Genomic DNA, 21,120 nt, shown 5'->3' with positions numbered 1-21,120 from the left:
ACATCTTAAACTCAACATTTTAAAAAATGAACTAGTTACTTTGTTTTCTCCCATCGCTATCAATGATATCACCATCCTCAGTGGTCATCCAGGTTCGAACCTTAGATAGCATCTTCAAGTCCTCCCTCTTTCTCATCCCAACATTCAATCCTGTCAATTCTACCTACAAAACATCTCTCATAGACTCTTCCTTTTTTTTTTTTTTGGTGAGGCAATTGGGGTTAAGTGACTTGCATAGGGTAGCATAGCTAGTAAATTGTCAAGTGTCTGAGGCTGGATTTGAACTCAGGTCCTCCTGACTCCAGGACTGGTGCTCTATCCACTGCACCACTTAGCTGCCCCATACTCTTCCTCTTTTTTAAAAATCTGAAATTGCTATCACGACAGTACCCAAACTCATCACCTCAGGCCTGAACAATTCCTATAGCTTTCTGTTTTGTCTCCTTGCCTCAAGTCTCTCCTCATTCAAATATATCCGTCATTCAGTTGTCAACATTATCTTTCTGAAACATAAGTCTAACCATACCAGACCCTTACTCATTAAGCTCCAATGACTCCCTATTACTTCCAGGATCAAATATTAAATCATTAAGCTTTTAAAACCTTTAAAAAATTTGACCCCCCTCCTAACTTTCTAATCTTCTAATATTCTACTACCTTTCATATATTTTATGACATGATGACATTGCCATTCTGACTGTTCCTTGCACAAGAAAGTGCATCTCCTGACAGTGCTTTTTTTTTTTATAGAAACTATTTATTAATAGACAAGGTGGCCAGTGAAGATGTTTACTTCTTCTTGGACCCACCCACAGTACGACCCCTGTGGCCTGTAGTCTTGGTGTGCTGCCCCCGGACTCGGAAACCCCAGAAGTACCAAAGCCCACAATGTTCCTGAATCTTCTTCAGTCTCTCCAGATCCTCACGAAGCTTATTGTCCAGATGGTTGGCCAGAACCTGGCTATATTTTCCATCCTTACCATCCTTCTGCCTCTTAGGGAACCAGTCTGGAATCTTATATTGTTGAGGATTCTGCATGATGGTGATCACATGCTCCACCTCATCTTCAGTGAGCTCACCAGCCCTCCTGGTGAGGTCAATGTCTGCTTTTCTCAGTACTACACGAGCATATCTTCAACCTACACCCTTGATGGCTGTGATGGCAAAAGCTATTTTCCACCATCCATCAATGCTGGTGTTGAGCACTCTCAAAATGTGCTGGAACTTCTCAGGGATTTCAAGAGACATGGCTGCAATGGCAGCGTGAAAGTCTTCTCAGGAAGAGCTCAATGCATTTTGTTTGGGCTGTCTGCCATGCCTGGCATTTCCCCTTTTCATCTCTAACTCCTGGCTTCTGCAGTTTCCTTTGCTTTTTTCAAGTCTCAATTAAAATTCCACCCCTTGCAAGACTTCCCTACTATCATGTCTCTAAGTACGCATGCGCGCGCGCGCACACACACACACACACACACACACACACACACACACACTGCTAGTGCCATCTGTCTGTGAGTCCTTCCCATTTTTAAATGACTATATTTTGTATGAACATAGTTTTTTTGTATATTGTCTCCTTAATTAGAATGTAAACTTTTTTTGTGGGACAATGAGGGTTAAGTGACATGCCCAGGGTCACACAGCTAGTAAGTGTCAAGTGTCTGAGGTCACATTTAAACTCAGGTCCTCCTGAATCCAAGGCCAGTGCTTTATTCACTGTGCCACCTAGCTGCCCCAGAATGTAAATGTCTTAAGGGCAAGGACCCTGTGTGTGTGTGTCCTTAGAATTACCACAATGGGACAAGTACTTAATTAATGTTTGCTGACTGACTGATCACCCTCCCCACACACCCTATTTAATGTGTTAAAGTCACAGCATTGAAGTCAACAGGGAGGGGGGCAAGAATGCAGAAAGGAAAGGGTGGTTTAAAAGCAAGGGCAGGGGGCAGCTAGGTGGCAAAGTGGATAAAGCACTGGCCTTGAATTCAGGAGGACCTGAGTTCAAATCTGTCCTCAGATACTTGACACTTACTACCTGTGTGACCCTGGGCAAGTCATTGCCCTACATAAAAATAAATAAACCAATACGTGTGTGTGTGTGTGTGTGTGTGTGTGTGTGTGTGTGTGTGTGTGTGTGTGTGTATAAAGTGAGGACAGAATAAGGGAGAGATGAGTCATAAGCAAAAAAAATTCCATTCCTATGAGGTAGATAGTGAGGAGAGGATTAAAAGAAATAAAAGATAGGGCAAAAACATCTGACTGGGCTCTGGGTAAAGGAAAGAATGTCCAAGAAAATCAGAAGTGGAGGCAGGGGAAGAATAAATAATAAAGTCCTTTAAAGGAGGTATATGAGTGGGGCAGGGCAAGGAGAGGAAAAAGTTTAAGGGGATAAGCTGCAGCAAATATATAATTAACAACAATTACCATGAATGTGAATGAGATTAAATTACCCATAAAACAGTAAAGGATATCAGGGTGGATTAGAAGGCAGAATCCAGCAAAATATTATTTTGCCAGAATATACTTGAAACCTAAAGATTCCCATAGAGTTAAAATGAGGTGCTACAGTCAAATTTATTATGCTTTAGGTCTGCACAAAAAGAGGGCTAACAATTGATCTTAAACAAGATACCTTTAAAATTACTAATAATTAAAAGAGATAAAAAGGGAAACTAAGTTTATAGAAACCATAAATAATGTATTCATACCACTACTTAAAATATATGAACCAAATGTCATAGTATCTAAATAAAGAAAAAGTTAATCAATGTGGAGGAGAAACACAGCACATCTTTTAAGATTTGAAAGTGCTTTTTAGACTAGAGAAGTCTAATAATACAAACAAGAATGGAAGCTAAAAGGTGTACGTGTTTGTATGTGTGTGTATACCTGTGCTGCATGGCATTTTATAAAAATGACCATATATTAGGATATAAAAACTTCACAAACAAATGTAGAAAAACATCTTTAGTGAATGCAATGCAATTAAAATTATAGTCCACAAAGGGCCTTTTAAGAAAAGATTAAAAATTAGTTAGAGAATAAATAATTTATTCCTAAAGAATCCATGGGTTAAAGAACAGAGGAAAGAAACAATAGATAACTTCATCAAAGTAAATGACAACAATGAAACAATATACCAAAACCTCTAAGATGCAGCCAAAACAGTTTTTAGAAGGAAATTTTTATTACTAAATACTATATCAACAAAAGAGAGAGAAGGGGTCAATAAACTGGGCATGAACCAAAGGGGAAAAAAGCTAGGAAAGTAACAAATAAAAATTACTCCAATTAAATACCCTGCAAAATATTTAAAATTGGAAAATAGATTAAGAAAATTGAAAGAAAAAACACCAGTGAATAACCAAATAAACCATGAACTGCTTAAAAAAAAACTAGCTAAAGAACTAATTAATAGGATGGTTTAAAAGAGCATGGAAAAGCAAATTACCCTTATCAAGAATGAAATAAGAAAAATCATGACTAATAAAGAAGAAATAAAGAAAAAGATCAGAAATTATTTTTGCTGGATTATATATCACCAAAATTGGTAGCTTTGATGAAATGAATTAATATTTATAAAAGCAAAATGTGCAAATTAACACAAGAAATAGACATTTTAAATAACCCAGTTTGAGGGGGGGAAAGAAAGAAATTGAATGTCATGAAGGCACTCATTCCCAAAGAATAAAAGCCCCAGAACCAGATGGCTTTATAAGTGAATTTCATCCAACACCAATTAACAACTAGATTCAATATCATATAAACTGTTTTCAAAAGTAGAAAAAGAGGAAAACCTAATAAACTCTTTCTGTGAAACAAATAAGGTTATGATAACTAAACCAGAAAGAGACAAAGCATAAAAATAAAACCACAGAACAATATCCCTAATGAATATTCATGTAACATATTGAATAGTGTATTAATGCAAAGACTAAAACAATTTATTTTTTAAAAGAGTACAGACTATGACCCAGTGGGTTCGATTTTTAAAAATTCTTTATACTGTATATTAAGTTATATTATTAACAGTAATAGTAAAAATAATTTGATTATATCAATAGGTGATAGAAATGTTTTTGACAAAATACAATACCCATTTCTGTTAAAAGCAATAAAAAACATAGGAATTTATGGATATTTCCTTAATATGGTAAATAATAACTATCTAAAACTAGGCCAGTGGAAAAATGCAAGAGTTCTTTCTAATAAGAACAGGGGTAAAGAAAGAATTGAATTATCACCATTATTATTTGTAAAAATGCTAGGAAGGCTAACCATAGCAATAAAAGTAGAAAAATCATTTGAATGAATAAGACAAGGAAATGAAAAAACAAAATCATCATGGTTTTTCAGCTATGTTGCCTTATTTAGAAAATAGTAGCCCTAAATTCAACCAAAATAGATTGAAACAACTTGTAACTCCAGCTAAATGGACTATAAAATAACCCTTCCCCCAAATCATCCACTTTCAGCATACTATCAATTATACTGAAAGGAAAGAAATGGAAATATTGCCCAATTGAAATAATCATAAAATGTATAAAATATTTGGGAGTCTACCTATAAAATATGCACAAGAACTATATATGTAACCTAAAAAAAAACTCTTTATAGAAAAAAAGACATAACTAAATAATGTAGAAATATCATTTGCTCCTGTTTAGGTTGTGCCAATATAAAAAAATGACAATACCTGAGTTAATTTACTTATTCAGAGATGTTAAACATACAAACTAACAAAGAATTACTTTTTAGAGCAAGGGCTGAAAAGAAGAAAATTCACCTGAGCAACAAAAGGTCAATGACCTCCAAGGAAATCATGAAAAGGTGTGTGTGTAGGGGGGTGGGGAATAGGGGTGTAGCAGTTCCAAATTTTAAAGTATAGTAGAATGTAAAAACATCTCAATTATTTGGCATCAGTAAACAAAAAATAGAAAGTTGATCAGTGGACTAGATTAGATATACAATGTACAGGTGCTAATGAATTTTAATACATTAATAAAACATTCAATAGACTCAAAGACCTCTACATGCCCATTATATACCAAAAACTATTGCTGGAAAGTAGTGGTGTACAACAGTATAGAGCAAGATTTCACATTATAACCAAGCTAATTTCCAAATGATTAAATGACCTAAATATGAAAGATCATCTCATAAGCAAATTAAAGGAGGGAAGGAAAAATGTTGCTGGAAGAATTCATGACCAAAAAAGGAACTGAGAGGATCACAAAAAATAAAAAGGACAATTTCAATTATAAGAATTTTTTAAAATGCATGAAAAAATAACAAATGAAGTTTAAAATAGAAGGGAAACGGTTGAAATTTTTGTATCATGTTTATCTGATGTTGTTTTCCATCATTTAAGCTATCTGATTCTTTATGACCCCATTTGGGGTTTGTTTGGTTTTTTTGGCAAAGATACTGGAGTGGTTTGTCATTTCCTTCTCCAACTCATTTTATAGATGAGGAAACTAAGGAAAACAAGGATAAGTGATTTGCCCAGGGTCATACAGCTGGTAGAGGTCTGAAGGCAGATTTGAATTCAGGAAGAGAAATCTTCCTGACTCCAGGCCCAACACTCTATCCATGGTGCCACCTAGCTGTCCCAGGAACTGATTCAAATATATATGAACAAGAGCCATTTCCCAATTAATAAATGGTTGAAGGATTATGAACAGGAAGCTCTCCAAAAAAAAACCATGTTGTCAATATCCACAGGAACAAAAATGCTCCAAATCCCTAATAACAAGAAAAGCACAAAGTAAAGTAATGCTAAAGTTCCACCTCTTGCTCATTATATGGTCAAGATGACCAAAACACAAAAGAATAATTGTTGGAGGAGTATGAGGGGAAAGGAGCACATGTGTATTGTTGGTGGAGCTATGAACTGATGCACATTTTTTTTGCAAAGTAACTTGGAACTATATTCAAATAATTCACTAAACTATATGCTCTGTGTATTTTGACCCAGAAAACTAACACTATGCCTGTATATATATCAAATAGATCAAATTAAGACAGAAAACACACACACACATATATATGTATGTATATGATATTTATATCATCTCTATTTTCTTGTAGCAAAGAACTAGGGTGCTCATCAACTGGGCAGTAAGGTTGTATGAATATAATAAACATTGGTGCGTTATAAGAAATGATGAAAAGAACAATTTCAGAGAAAACTGGGAAGGCTTGCATTCAGCGGTGTACCAAAGGAGGAGTGGTGATTGGTTCAGGTATAGGTAATTTGTAGGGTGTGCATTGTGGAAGACATCTCTTAGGAGAGCAATCATTTTCCCAGCAGATCTCTAGTGAAAGCAACAGAGTTTAATTACTAAGATGGAGATGTGTGCAACTTCTGGGCATCTAGGCAAGGAAAAAGAAATTGAGACACAACGTTCCTCTGCCCCAGGACTACAGCAGGCTTCTGGAAGCAGGGAACAGCCAAAGGTTTTCCCTAGAACTCAGGATGGGTGTGGGAGACAGAGGAAGCTCCCTAGGAGGAGTCACTAGCCTAAGATCCATCCCCAAGAATTTCCAGGGCCTGATAATGGACAGTTCCTAGTAGCCATTACTTTTAAATTTTTGGATGATAAAATTTGTTTGAGTTTTAATGTTTTTAGCATTGTCATATATGCAAAGTTCATCAAAACAAAAATTTTGCTTTCTGCATTTCTTTTGTAGCTGTTATATGTTTCATTTCATGATTATAGCTGAAAATATTTTTGTTCCACAGAGGAGATATATGTGAAAAAAAATCTTCTCTGGCCATCAAATACACTAGTGTTCGCCACTGCTACTATCAAAAAATACAGAATTAAGAGAACTAATCCACAAGAACCATTTATATAATTATATCATGAAGAAGAAAAATATTGAGAAAAGTTAAGAAATATGATCAATACAATGATCAATCTTGTCTCCAAAGACCTATGATGAAGCTTGCTACCCTGCCCTTGACAGAGAAGTGATAACTAATGTGTCAATTTGCTTTATTTATACATTTGTTTCAAGGGTTTTATTTTTCCTTGGACATGGGGGCTGGTAGTAACATCATTGTCTATATTATCAAAAAAAGAAGATAAGAAAGGAAAGAGTTCACTTTTTTAATGCACGGAAGTGAGAAGAAGAAAGTTTAGAAGAAATTATAGATGAGTAAGATAGCTTTGAAAGTGCCTGTCGAATTTGTTATATACTTCAAAAGGAAAGATGACCATAATGGAGATTCAGTTTCTCATGGAAATTCCTTATCGACCTATTCTATTTTTATATGAATGTGCTCAGTTTATTTAGTTTTCATTGTCAGAATAAAAATATATACATTTTAAAAGCAAGAGATCTAGATCTGAAGATCTAAGGGCCAATTTTAAATCCTGGTTCAGATGCAGACCAAATACCACCCATGTAACATTGGACAAGGTAACACTGCTCTGAGTCTTACTTTTTCTTATTGTTAAAATGAGAAATAATACCAAGTTCTCAAAGCCCATGCCAGTAGAGGGCCAGCCCTTTACAGGGCTGCTCATCAACTTTTGGTGTTCAACTGGCCACCCAACTCTTACATGTGACTCAAAGAAGCTGTAGTATGTATAGCAGTCATACCCTGGTAAAAAAAACCATCTTGGCAGATGAGCTAAACTAGTCTGATGGTAACCAACAGACCCCAAATGTATTGGTACATTAAGGGGAGGTCTACCCAAAGAGGTGAAGAGTTGCCCTGATGGAATCTGTGGTTGAGAACGATTGGTTTTCTGAAGGCAGCTGAAGCAGGCATTATGCAGGGTTGAGACCTGGTCAGACATCAGACACCAAGATCATGCACTGCCTTTTGTCTTGCCACTCTGCCTCACTTAAATCCAATTCACACACAAGTAAAGACATTGGTACTCTTCTTCAAAAATAAAGAACAGGAAACAAGAGCATCTTTTTGGACTTATTTCCCCTTCATGTACTCTCATTATGTCCAAACTAATCCCTCTGGGATTTCCCATCATGGAAGGTCAAGGGGATGTCAGCGAAATGAAGGAGATTTTTTTCCTCCTCCACCCAGGTAGCAACATGACTCTTGGAATATAGTGGCTAAAAGCATATGCTACTAAGTCAGCTTGAGACAAGACCTGGAGCCCCTGGCTACCTTCCCATGAGAACAGAAACTAAGTAGGATTCCTGAGATGTATGTTTCTGGCCTTGGAGGTGACTTCATGAGGTCATCAGTTTGGGAACTCATGGGTCCCTTCAGTCAGTGCTAGCTTCATAGCCAGAGGAGTCTTCTGCAGCCCCAGACTTCTCACAGAAGCTGAACACCAGCAGAAGGATAATCCCAAGTCATAGGCTGGTATGCCAGAAGAAATTAATAAAGATGAAGGTAAAATACTTAATTCATAGTTTCACAAATTGTCCCAAATTCTAATATTTTAATTATCAGCTTCCTGGGAAGAGTATGATAGGATTTATGTTATATGGGTCAATAATTAATAAATACTCATTAAGCACCTACTATATACCAGACATTGTGCTATTTTATATTTTAAATCTTTATTCATGAACATGTACATCTTTCCACTTTCATTATATCCTTTTGTGTAAAGTAAATAAATAGTTGCCCTGTACTTGATTTTCATAGCATACCTTTCTACTTATATTGCTACATATTATACCTTCCACTCCCTTTTGGAGTGACCCTAGATTTGGGTCCCATCTGATCTTTCTTAAGAGATTTTCTGTAGGGCTTCAGAACAAAAGCATTAAAACCCAGAAAGCAGGAGAAAGAGACTCACCACTCTCTCTCTAAAGACAAGGCTCTATGAGGACTGAATCCAGTGCATGACATCATCCCAGAGCTAGGCACACAGTGAGAGAGAATGAGCACACTATGTTCCTTGAACTCCCATTGGTCAGCTGTTATATTTACCTTATTTGCGTATGTGTTGTTTCAAAGGTGAGCTCCATGAAGGCAAAGGCTACCTTCTCAAGTGCCTGGCATGGTGCCTGGCATATAGTAAGAGCTTAATCATTGTTTGCTGAATCTGGGATCATAGATGTAGAGCTAGAAAAGATCTTAGAACCATCAAGTTCAACCCTCCTATTTTAGAGATGAGGAAACTGAGACCCAAAGAGGGAAAGCAATTTTTCAGAGTTCATTACCTATGATCTGGGCTGAAAAGGAAGATATTGAATCAAATCTGTGCCTTAATATTATTTGTTTTTTATGACTCATATACACACAATGAGGAGACATGTAAATGCTGTCACTATAAAGAGGTGGAATGGTGGACAGAGAAATGGACCCGAGGTCAGGAAGAACTGAGTTCATGTTCACCCTCAGATACTTACTAGCAATGTAACTTTGGGGAAGTCACTTAGCTGCCATCTGTTCACCTCAGTCTCCTCATCTGTAAAGTGTGTGTGTGTGGGGGGGGGCTAGGGCTAAAATAGTACCTACATCCCTGGGCTTTTGTGAGATCAAATCAGATAGTATTTGTAGAGGACTTAGCACAGCATCTGGCACATAGTAGGTGCTTAATGAGTATTTGTTTTCTTCCCTCATAAAGAGCCCTTTCTAGGAGGAACAGGCGTGCCCCCAATTCCAAAGTCAGTGGCTACAGGAAGAGTAAACATTTTTCTCTTTGGTTCACTTTCTACCTTAAATGTCCAAACCCTATCAGATAACACCATCTGCTGGTTACATTTTCTTTAGTGAAAGTTTTACCCACAAGAGAAGGAGGAGGATGGTATCAAAGAAACTGGTTGGCAAGGCAACTGTTTCATTAGAACATTTATTCAGAGTCTACCAGGTTGAGGCATAATGCTAAGTACCAGGGAAAAAACAAAGTTTAGATCAAATATAGTATTTCCCCTGAAGGAGCTTATACACTGTTGTTCAGTCATTTCGGGCTTGTCCAACACTTTGTGATCCCATGTGAGGTTTTCTTGGAAAAGATAGTGGAGAGGTCTGCCATTTCCTTCTCCAACTCATTTGACAGTTGAAGAAACTGAGGCAAACAAGGTTAAATGACTTGCCCAGGATCACAGAGCTAGTAAGTGTCTGATGCCAGATTTGAACAGAGGTTTTCCTGACTCTAGGCCTAGCACTCTAACCATTGCACCACCTAGTTGCCCTACTTATAATCTGGTGCAGGACTAAGACACTAACATAGATAACATATAAAGTAATGCATGACAAGTGTAGATATAACCATGTGACTCACTTTTTCTAGAACATTTAGCAATTCCATATTACCTCTAGGAAAAAATAGAAATGACTTTATTTGAAATTTCAATCTCTTCATATTCTGCTTCCCATCTTTTTAGGCTGGTGACAAATCATCCATTTCCATGTACCCTCCATTCCAGAAAATGGGCTCTAGCTCTAGCCTGACCATGACATTCCATCTCCTGATACCATGCCTTTGTGCTGCTTCCTCACCTTCACCCTGTACACTAGCTTGCTTTCCTAATATTCAGGATTGCTAGTGCCATCCCACAACCCCTCTCTTTATATTTGTTTTGCATATGCTTTTTGATTTGCTTATATGACCACCAGGTGTCAGAGATAAGCATAATCTGCTGAGCAGTAGTATATTGAGGCAAATACATTCCAACAACTTTCTCTCCTTTTGAATCTTTTAGATCCTGGAGTGAGCTTTCAGGGAAAAGGGAAGAAATGCTGGCCAAATCATAGTTTTTTCATCCTGTATTCACATGAATTAAGATATAGACCCAAGGCATGTTGCTCAAATAAATTATTGTCTTTCTTAATGCTCATATTCTTGAACCCCCAGCCAGAAATCTCACCATGGTGGTGTTAACTTGGGTTACAAGGGGAAAAACTGCTAATGCTTTCAATCTGCTGCCCTTTTAGGTCCCCTACCAGTTCCCATTCTTACTACCAATCTTTAAGTAAACAGAATGAGCACATTATCCAAATCTTAGTACATACATATAGATATTGAGAAAGATATTCAAAACCACATAGTTTGCAGAGATGGCCATTTTAGAAGTGACTGTGGGAGGTGGTGGATTGTGAGGTTAGTTTAAAAGAGCCTAATGGTCTTCCCTTCACCCAGTTTTCCATTAGGGAATAAGTAAAGCAAGGTAATAACCTGGCCAGTTACAAAGCAGTATCACTAAAGATCCTGGTTCTACATCTCAGATGGTTAATTCTAAATCCTCACACTCTTTTGCTGGGGATGGCAATGCCTGATGTCATTCAGCTCAACCTTTGATGATACCTTAAACATATGGATTAAGTCCAGTTGGATGCTGGGCTTTCTCCTAACATTCATTATTTTTCATTTGACTACCAAGTGATGGTGTATTTTTTCTCCCTCCTAACCCATTTGTCTCTTGATAGTAGCTTGTTTTTTTCTCTACCCACCAGATTTCTTCAATGTCAGAGTCAAACAACAGTACTATTTTGCTAATTTGCCCTCAGATAAAATTAGGAAGCCCTTGAAATCAGTCAGTTAACATTTATTAAATGCCTATTATGTGCCAAGCATCTTGATAAGTGCTGGAGATACAAAGAAAGGTAAAAGACAATCCCCTGCTTGAAAGGAACTTACTGACTAATGGGGAAGACAACATAAAAACAAACTATGAAAACAACAGGAAAATGAAGCTATGGACAAATAAGCTGGAGATAATCAACAGAGGGAAGTCACTAGAATTAAGAAGAATTGGGAAAATCTTCCTTTAGAAAGGAAGGAAGCTAGGGATGGAGCCAGAGATGATGAAACAGCATTCTAGACATAGAAAATGTCCAGACCTCAGAGATGGAGTGTCTTATTCAAAGAATGGCAAGTAGTGTAACATCAGTGGATTGGAGAGGATAGGGTGATCAAAAAGGACTAGCATCTCTTCTGTGAAGGCTGCTGAGCCCTTTTCCAGACTGCTCATCCACTTTGGGTGTCCACTTCACCCAACTCTTTCCTGTGGCTCCAAAACACTGTAGTATGTTTCAAGCAGGGAACCCAGCTGTAGTACCTAATCAGTGTGACTTTGGGCATATCTTCCCACCTCTCTGGGCTTCCATTTTCCCAACTGTCAAATGAGGGGAGTTCTATTCCATGACCTCAGAGGTCCATTCCAGCTTCAGATCTAGGATTCAGCATCCCCATACCACTGGAACCAGCCCTACCACTTCTCTCTCTTTCTATCTCAGCAGATATCACCATATCCCTGAGTAAGTAACCCTGAGAAAACCAAAGCCATATCTTCTGAGCTACTTCATTTAAATCCAAACAATTTGTAATCCCACCACAAACTTCTCGTGTCCTTTGCTTTGACCTTTAAGGAAGAGGTGACCTCTCTTCTTGCCAGTCCCTAATAACTTTGCCCTCTGTGCTATCCATTCCTATCTTCTCCAGGACTTTGCCCTCTTGATCGTTCTTTTTCATCTCTTTTCTCTTCCTATCTACTGGTTCTTTCCTTCTCCACCATCTAGACCCTATCTTCTTAAGATATGGGTCTTGACCCCATATGGATCATATAACTGAATGTGGGGGTCACTGCAGCTTTGGTTCTGAACAGACAACACGCACACTTTGCTTTTTGCTTTTGTTTTTGTTTTTATCTTTTAGTGAGGCAATTGGGGTTAAGTGACTTGCCCAGGGTCACACAGCTAGTAAGTGTGTGTTAAGTGTCTGAGGCCAGATTTGAACTCAGGTACTCCTGACTCCAGGGCTGGTGCTCTATCCACTGTGCCACCTAGCTGCCCCAACTTTGCACTGCACATCCTTTCATGGGGTTACATAAAAATTTCTTGGGTGAAAAGGGGTCACGAGTGGAAAAAGTTTAAGCAGCCTTGATCTAGACACATACACAGAGCTTCTCCATTAAAGATGATAGAGATATACTTTATTTTGCCATTTCTTCTAGTTTTATACTCTCTCCTATCTTTCACTTCCAAACTCTTAGAAAGAGTTGTCTAAGAATTATCTATGTTTTGTTTTCACTTCACCCACAGATGTTTTATCTCCTTGCAATTTGACTTCTTTCCTCACCACTCAGCTGAAGCTACTTCTCCAAGGTTACCAGTAATCCCTTTGTCTGCTAAATCTGATGACCTTTTGCCATTTCTCATTAATTATCCTCAGGATCATGCTTTAGCTTTCAACACTTAGCAACCAACCTCTCCTACAGGTTTTTCTCTTTCCCCCTGGTTTCTAGGATGCAGTTTTCTTCTGGTTCAGCTTGTCCTCATTCTCTGCTAAATCATAATCTAACCTCTCCCATCCCCTAAGGGAAACTGTTCCCAGGACTCTGTCCTTGACCCTTTGCTTTACTATTCAATGCCATCTCTCTTATTAAGCTACTATCAGTTCCATTTTAAACTTATAAACTTTAAAATCTGGAATATTTCAGCAAAGAGAAGAGGGGAAAAGATGATTATATGAAATGAGGAACTTGGATTACATGGATTGTCTTAAGGGTATATTAAATTTAACATGATATCACTAACATTATCATGGTCGTCTGTTCCCCTTTTTCTGCTCTCTTCTGTGTTTTTAATGTTCCATTGTTGATCTTTTCTTTATTTTCCTCTTTTCTTGCATCATGATCACTACCGACCCACGTCCCCTAAAATAAAAATGCTTTCTCTTAGACCTATGCATATTCCAGAAAAAAGTCAGCTTTTTGTCGGCATATGGAAATGTATGCCCCACTGTGCACCGTAGTCTAATACCTCTCTGCCAAAAAGTTGTAGACATGCTTCATCACCAGTCTTCTAGAATTAGGATTAGTCATTTCATCAATCATATATCTCAACTCCTTCAATGTTGTATAGATTGTTATCATGGTTCTGATAACTTCACTCTTCAGCAGCTCAGAGAAGTATTTCTGGGTCATTTCTTCAGGCACAACAATATTCCACTAAATTCATGTAGCCATACCCCAGCTAATGGTCACCAACTTTATTTCCAAGATTTCCTACAAGAAAAAGTGCTATTGTTGGTGGAGTTGTGAACTGATGAAACCATTATGGAGAGCAATTTGCAACTATGCCCAAAGGGCTATGGGACTGTTTCTACCCTTTGACCCAGTAATACCATTACTAGGTCTGTATCCCAAAGAGATCATAAAAAAGGAAAAGGCCCCACATGCACAAAAATATTTGTAGCAGCTTTCTTTGCAGTGGCAAAGAATTGGAAATCAAGGGAATGCCCATCAATTGGGGAATGGCTGAACAAGTTGTGGTATATGAATGTAAAGGGATACTACTGTGCTGTAAGAAATGATGAGCAAGCAGATTTCAGAAAAACCTGGACTTAAGTGGACTCACGCTGAGTGAATTGAGCAGAACCAGGAGAACACTTTACACTGTCACAGCAACACTGTGTGATGATCAACTGTGATCAACTTAGCTCTTCTCAGCAGTTCAAAGACCCAAGACCCAATGACCAAAGAACTCATGATGGAAAATGTTCTCCACATTCAGAAAAAAAAGAACTGTGGATTCTGAATGCAGATTGAACCATACTGTTTCTACTTTTTAGTTGTTGTTTTTTTCTTTTTTGAGGTTTTCCCTTGTGTTCTGATTCTTTCACAACATGACTAATGAAGAAATATGTTTAATGCGATTGATTGTACATATATAATCTATATCAGATTGCTTTCTGTCTAGGGAAGGGGGAGGGAGAAAAATTTAGAACTAAAAATCTTATGAAAATAAATGTAGAAAACTATCTTTACATGTCACTGGAAAATAATACAATACTTTTATGATTAACAAAAGAAAAAAGTGCTGCTATAAGTACATTTATGTAAATAAGTCCTTCCCCTCTATCTAGTAGGTGTATCATTCATTTAAAGGATAGTCAAGATTTAGTGACTTTTTGACCATAGCTCCAAATTTCTTTTCAGAACATTTGGAATAATTCACAGTTCCATGAACAGTATATTGGTGTGCCTGTCTTCCTACAGACCCTACAAAACTTGTCATTTTCATTTTCTTGTCACATTTCCTAATCTGATGGATGTGAAGTGCATCCTCAGTGTTGCTTTAATGTGCATTTCTCTTATTAGATATTTGAAGCATTTTATATCATTGTTGGTAGTTTTAATATCTTCCTTGGAAATTTTCCTGTTTATATCCTTAAACCACCTTCATTTGGTTAGCTAGGTGGCACCAGTTCTGAAGTCAGGAGGGCCTATGTTCAAAGCTGACCTTAGACACTTATTAGTTGTATGACCCTGGGAAAATCACTTACCCCTGATTGCCTCCAAAAACACCAAAAAAACAAAAACAAAAAACTAATCCATCATCATTATAGCCACCTAATTTTGACACCTCCATTTCATCATTCTCTCTTCACTCTTCATCACTGCAATTTCTGATCAGTCTCTGAATTTCACAATTTGGTTTTTTTGTTTGCTTGTTTTGTTTGTTTTTTGCAGGGCAATGAGGGTTAATTGATTTGCACAGGGTCACACAGCTAGTAAGTGTCAAGTGTCTGAGGCTGGATTTGAACTCAGGTCCTCCTGAATCCAGGGCTGGTTCTCTATCCACTGTGCCACCTAGCTGCCCCTGAATTTCATAATTTGTACCTTCACAACATTTCTCACAAAAACATGCTTCTCTTCACTGACCCAACAACACCCTAATTCAGTTCTACATTATCTCTCACCTGGGTATTACGCTGATATCCTATCAAGTCCCTCTGGAGTCTCTTCTCATTTTAATCCATTGTCCATATGGCCAGGAGAGTGATTTTTCTAAAGCACAGGTCTGATCATGTCACTTCTGTGACATCAAATAATAAATTCCATTCTTTCCTTTTACTTCTAGGATCAAACATAAACTCCTTTGTTTGCCATTTAAAACTCTTTACAACCTGTCCCATTCCTATTTCTTAAGTCTTAGATATCACACACACACAGAGTAGTCCAGATATAATTTCCTACTTGCTATTTCTTACACCAACATTCATCTTGTGTCTCTGTGCCTTTGTACTGGTGGTATCCCATGTCTTGAAGGCATTCTGCCTTCACCAACCCATCTTAGAGTCTCCTGTTTCTTTCAACACTCAGTTCAAACTACATCTTCTACATGAAACCTAAGTGCTAGTTCCCCTCTCCCCAGTTGCCTTTTCTCCACTTTGTATGGAAGGCAGAGCTGGCCTCAAGAACTGGGTTAATTTCTGATACATACTGACTGCATGACCCTGGGTAAGTGCCTTAACCTCTTAATACTCTAGGCTACTCTCTGTGACTCTTATATATAGAGAAGGAGCCCACCAACATTGGTAAAGAGAATTTTCTCACCTAAGAGTTCCTCATACCAGTGAAATCATAGGCATATTATGTATCCTGTCCCTATGCTTCTTATTACATATGTGCATGTTTTCTCCTCCCTCCTTCTCCCCCTTAGAATGTAATTTCCTTGAAGGTATGGATTGTTTCATTTTGGTATTTACTTTACAAGAACCCAATACAGTGCCTGATACATTTCAGGTTCTTAATAAATGCTTGCTTTTGAAACTGATAACATGTCTTCAAGCCACTCTATTTGCATTGCCTATATCTTTTCCAAGAAGTTGTCCCTCAGGGACAACTGAAGAATTCACAACTACTTGTCTTGCCTGATCCCTAGCCACCCTAGATGCATTTCTTTGCAAAGGAAACTGCTGCCTTTGGATGAAGTAACATGATGAATGATGACTTTGAATGGCTTTTAGCATAGTCCATTCAATGGAATGGCTGTTGGGTTGTTGGTTTTCATTTTCCTATAGCTAGGAAATTTGCAACTATTGAATTTTCCCAGAACACAAAAGTGAGTGTTTTTATGCCTATACAAGTGAGTAGCAGAGTGTTTTTCTGAATGTACAGATGAGAGTCAGAATTCCAGATGAGCTCCTGAAGTAAAAGAAGAGAAGGAGAGCTTGGGTATCTTGTCTTCTTTCTCTATGGCTTTTAGAGGATGGTGTACCTTCAGATCATGTGAAAAAGAACTTCTTTATTTTGTCTAGGAGAACAATGATGTGAGGCTCAGGGTTCTGTGAAAAGATTTTTTTTTTCTTCCTTAAAGCCTGTTGGATATGTTCTCCAAATATAAATCTTATTCCCATAGGAACCCTCGCACTGCCCATGTACCACTCCCACATCCTCCTGTCAAGCAGTTTTTCATAACATTTCCACAATCATCTTGCATTTGACCTTTGGAGGAAAATCTCTCAGGCCGTAAGACTGTGGAGACTTGACCAGGAATATCTGAATTTTTTTATTAAAAAATGTTTCCTCTTTCACCTTTAAAAATCTTTTCATGATAATCCTGGTGGGGAAATTAGAAGAGGGATGCATACTCCCAGAGACTTGATGACTGACTCTAGGGGGTAGAAGAATTTTTGTATCTTTCACAATTCTCAAGTTCTGAACTTTAAGGTTAAACTTTATCTGGCATTTTGGAATAAGTGAGGAAAGTTACTGAGGCAGTGTTCTGGAGTGGAAACAACAATGGATTGGAAAAGGGAGGATGTGAGTTTGAATTTTAGAGCTGCCACTTATGTCCTATGGGATTTTGAATAGATCACTTAACCACTCTGAGACTCCATTTCCTTCTATGAAAAAATTAAGCTACTGGAAAAGATAACTACTAAGCCCTTTCCAGGTCTAAATCAGTGGTGCGATTTTCTGTTTAATGAAATTAGTGTTCACTAAAGAGGCCTATGGGACAGCTAGGTGGCTCAATGGATAGAGCAAAGCGCCTGACTGACGTCAGGAAGACTTATCTTCCTGAGTTCAAATCTAGCCTCAGACACTTACTAGTTGTGTGACCCTGGGTAAGTCACTTAACTCTGTTTGCCTCCATTTCCTCATCTATAAAATGAGCTGTAGAAGGAAATGGCAAGCCACTCCAGTATCTTTGACAAGAAAACCCTAAATGTCATGACACAGAGTAGGGCCCATCTGAAATGATCATGGTCTTTAATGTGTAAGGTCTCTTTTCCACCTATGCAGTCATCTACCCAAAACACTTTTGCTGAGTCCCCATGATATTGACCACTCTTATTCATTGGACCACAGACTTAGAGCTACAGGGACCTTGGAGATTTTGTCGAATATCCTCATTTTATACATGAAGAGCCTGAGCTCTAAGTGCTTATGAATTTCTCAAGGTCATATAAGGAGTGAGGGACAGAGCCATGTACTCTGAATCTGAACCAACACTCTTCCCACTGCCTCATACTGCTATAATTATGTGTTTGTGTGCATGGACACACACACATACACACAAGGGTGGGGCAGCATCATGCTGGAGCCAGCTCAGAGTTTTTTCTTTTTCATTATCCTATAGCTATCTCTGGCTCTGAGAAATAGAAATTCACAACTCTTGGATCTTTCAGGAACATAAAAGGATAAGGGTTTTTATGCCTATACAGAATGAAAATCATCACATTTTCAGTGTGAGCATTTTTATCTCAGAAATTGGCAAATGATATGAATCAGAGCTTGATTCATGTTTTCATTCATTGTCTTGAATTTGGAAAGTGATGGAGAAAATATTAATGATGCAGATCAAATTTCAAAGTGTGTCCCACATAAATTTTTTTGGAAGGAGAGCCACTTATATATTTGCCAGCACACTGAGAGATGAAGGAGATAGCCTACTTCTGGCTTCCATGGAAGAAGGTTGTGGGAGGAATATGAGGAGAGAATAGTACTTGAACAAGATAAGAGGTTGATTTGATCTTGGGAAAGGGATATGGATAAATCTGAGATTAGTTGAGGGAAATATGAAGAAAAGCCATCTCTCTGCCCAGATTCTATACCCAGGTTGAAGGAGGAGGATCAAAGACAATTAAGAGTATATAAAAGGATTAAGGGGGAGGGGTTGTACATTCAAGGATGATTAGGGAGTAGGACCCAATAAAGAAGATTAAGAAAGAAAAGAAGGCAGTTGGCAAGGCAAGGCAAAACTAGTAAGAAAAATTAAGTGAAACAAATGAAGGGTAAAGCAAATTGAGACAGTGGCTTGGTGGATGGGGCAAGATAGAGATGGGATGTTGGTAGAAGGGGAAAGAGGAGGTAGAGTATGACTTTTCTTTTTCTTTTTTTTTTTGCGGGGCAATGAGGGTTAAGTGACTTGCCCAAGGTCACACAGCCAGTAAGTGTCAAGTGTCTGAGGTCAGATTTGAACTCAGGTCCTCCCGAATACAGGGCCAGTGCTTTATCCACTGCACCACCTAGCTTCCCCTCCATGAAATTTTCTTAAAAGAAACACAAGCAAAGTTTCAATGGTAGTGGTACGGGGAGAGGAGATTTGCTCTTTCTAAGGAAGTTGGAGAGAAGAAGGAAGCTGCACAGAGGAGAAAGGGGAACAAAAAGGGTGGCTACACAATTAGACTTTTTAAACCAGATAAGATGCTCTTCCTGAAGAGAAGGGAGATAGATGCTCTGAATTGTAAGAACTTGTTTGTTCTCCAAAGAATGATGGAGTGGAGTAACAGAAGTCTTCATCCAGGAAGAGTCAGTAGAAGAATCAAAGAGTAGTAAGAGTAGTTGGAACTCAGGAGAACAAAAGTAGCTATGTGTCAACATGACAGATCTACTGTCTTCCCAGGATATGTATTCAAAATATATCAGAGGACCTTCCAGAATTTATTTAAATAGGTGGAGTTGTGAACTGATTCAACAGTTCTGGAGAGAAATTTGGAACTATGCCCAAAGAGCTATCAAACTGTGTGTACCCTTTGATCCAGCAATACCACTGCTAGCTTTATATCCCAAAGACACTCCTCCCCCCCCCCAAAAGAAAAAGACCTATATCTACAAAAATATTTATAGCAGCTCTTTTGTGGTGGCTAAGAATTAGAAATCAAAAGAATGCCAATCAATTGGGGAATAGCTAAACAAGCTGTGGTATATGGTGGTGATGGAATATTATGGTACTATAAGAAATGACAAGCAGGAGAATTTCAGAAAGGCCTGGAAAGATTTATATGAACTGGTGTATAGTGAACTGAATAGAACAAGGAGAATGTTGTACACAGTGACAGAAATGTTGTTCAATGAAGATTAGTGAATGGATGCAGAAAGAAAAATTATTCTGGGAAGTGAAGAGCTAGCAAAGAATGTGATGTCCACTAATGGCATATTCTGATGGATTTCTGAACCATGGGTTAAATTGTACGGTTGACTGACTCCAGGCCAGAGGTGAAGTGCACCTAAAAAAGTGTCATTTAGAATGTATTTGTTATCTTGTAAATCTAGTTTGAAAGGTTTTAAACTAAACAGAATGCAGGAACAAGAAGAGTGTGTGTGTGTGTGTGTGTGTGTGTGTGTGTGTATCTCCTCCAGCTAGATGACATAGTTAATAGATAACAAAAAGGAAAAATAGTGATTGAGATACTCAGAAAGTCTTAGGAGACAAAACAAAAGAAAAGAGATATAATTAAAACTATTGACATTGAATGAATATACACATGTATGGAATTATCCCTTTAAGGTACTGTCCTCCCATATGGAGCTGTTTAGTGCTGAAAGGGGTAGAAAAAGTATTTTTCACAAAGAAAATATCTAAATCAACTAGTAAAAGATATTATTCCTATCATAGACATTTTGATGCCTGAAAAGAGTGGAGAAACCACATGGGTTTAAGAAAAACTGCTAGAGTCTATGTATAAAGAAGCACAGTTGTCAGATGGGACTGGAGCAGTTGAAAACAGAAAATGCACTGACGAATATAAATAGTTTAATGACTTGAAGGGAAAGTGAAATAGCCTTTATTTATTACAATGAAGGTGATATGAACGTGGAGAAACATGGGCACCTGGGGCTACAGGATATAATGGTCCCTGGGTTCATTTGCATATAACTGCTTAAGACTTAAAAGAATTTTGAAAAATTGAGACATCATGAAATTATTGAAATCAAGAGATGATTAAATAAGCATGATTGATTTCATAAGGGAAATCTGGTGAGTTCCTCCATACATGAAAGGTGAGGTGCTAAGTGCCAGGGGACACTGATTTGGGCCATAGAGGCTGTTGAGGCTGAGGTTGGTGTGGTGAAGAGATTGAAAGATGATCAAGAGATGAAAGTTTAAAAGAGGTAAAGCCCCTCAGAAGTGTCTGTTGTATTTAGCTTCCCCTTTCTTGTAGACACTCCAATGTG

General features: G+C 37.9%; 1 pseudogene; it reads right to left on the bottom strand.

Annotated features, from left to right (window-relative positions):
* Positions 1–789: 789 nt before the first annotated feature.
* Positions 790–1,248, bottom strand: LOC122730366 (annotated as a pseudogene).
* Between the last annotated feature and the right edge of the window lie 19,872 nt (positions 1,249–21,120).

This window comes from Dromiciops gliroides, chromosome 6 (assembly GCF_019393635.1).
Source record: "Dromiciops gliroides isolate mDroGli1 chromosome 6, mDroGli1.pri, whole genome shotgun sequence".
Classification (NCBI taxonomy): Eukaryota; Metazoa; Chordata; class Mammalia; order Microbiotheria; family Microbiotheriidae; genus Dromiciops; species Dromiciops gliroides.
This window is presented reverse-complemented; position numbering and strand designations above follow the sequence as displayed.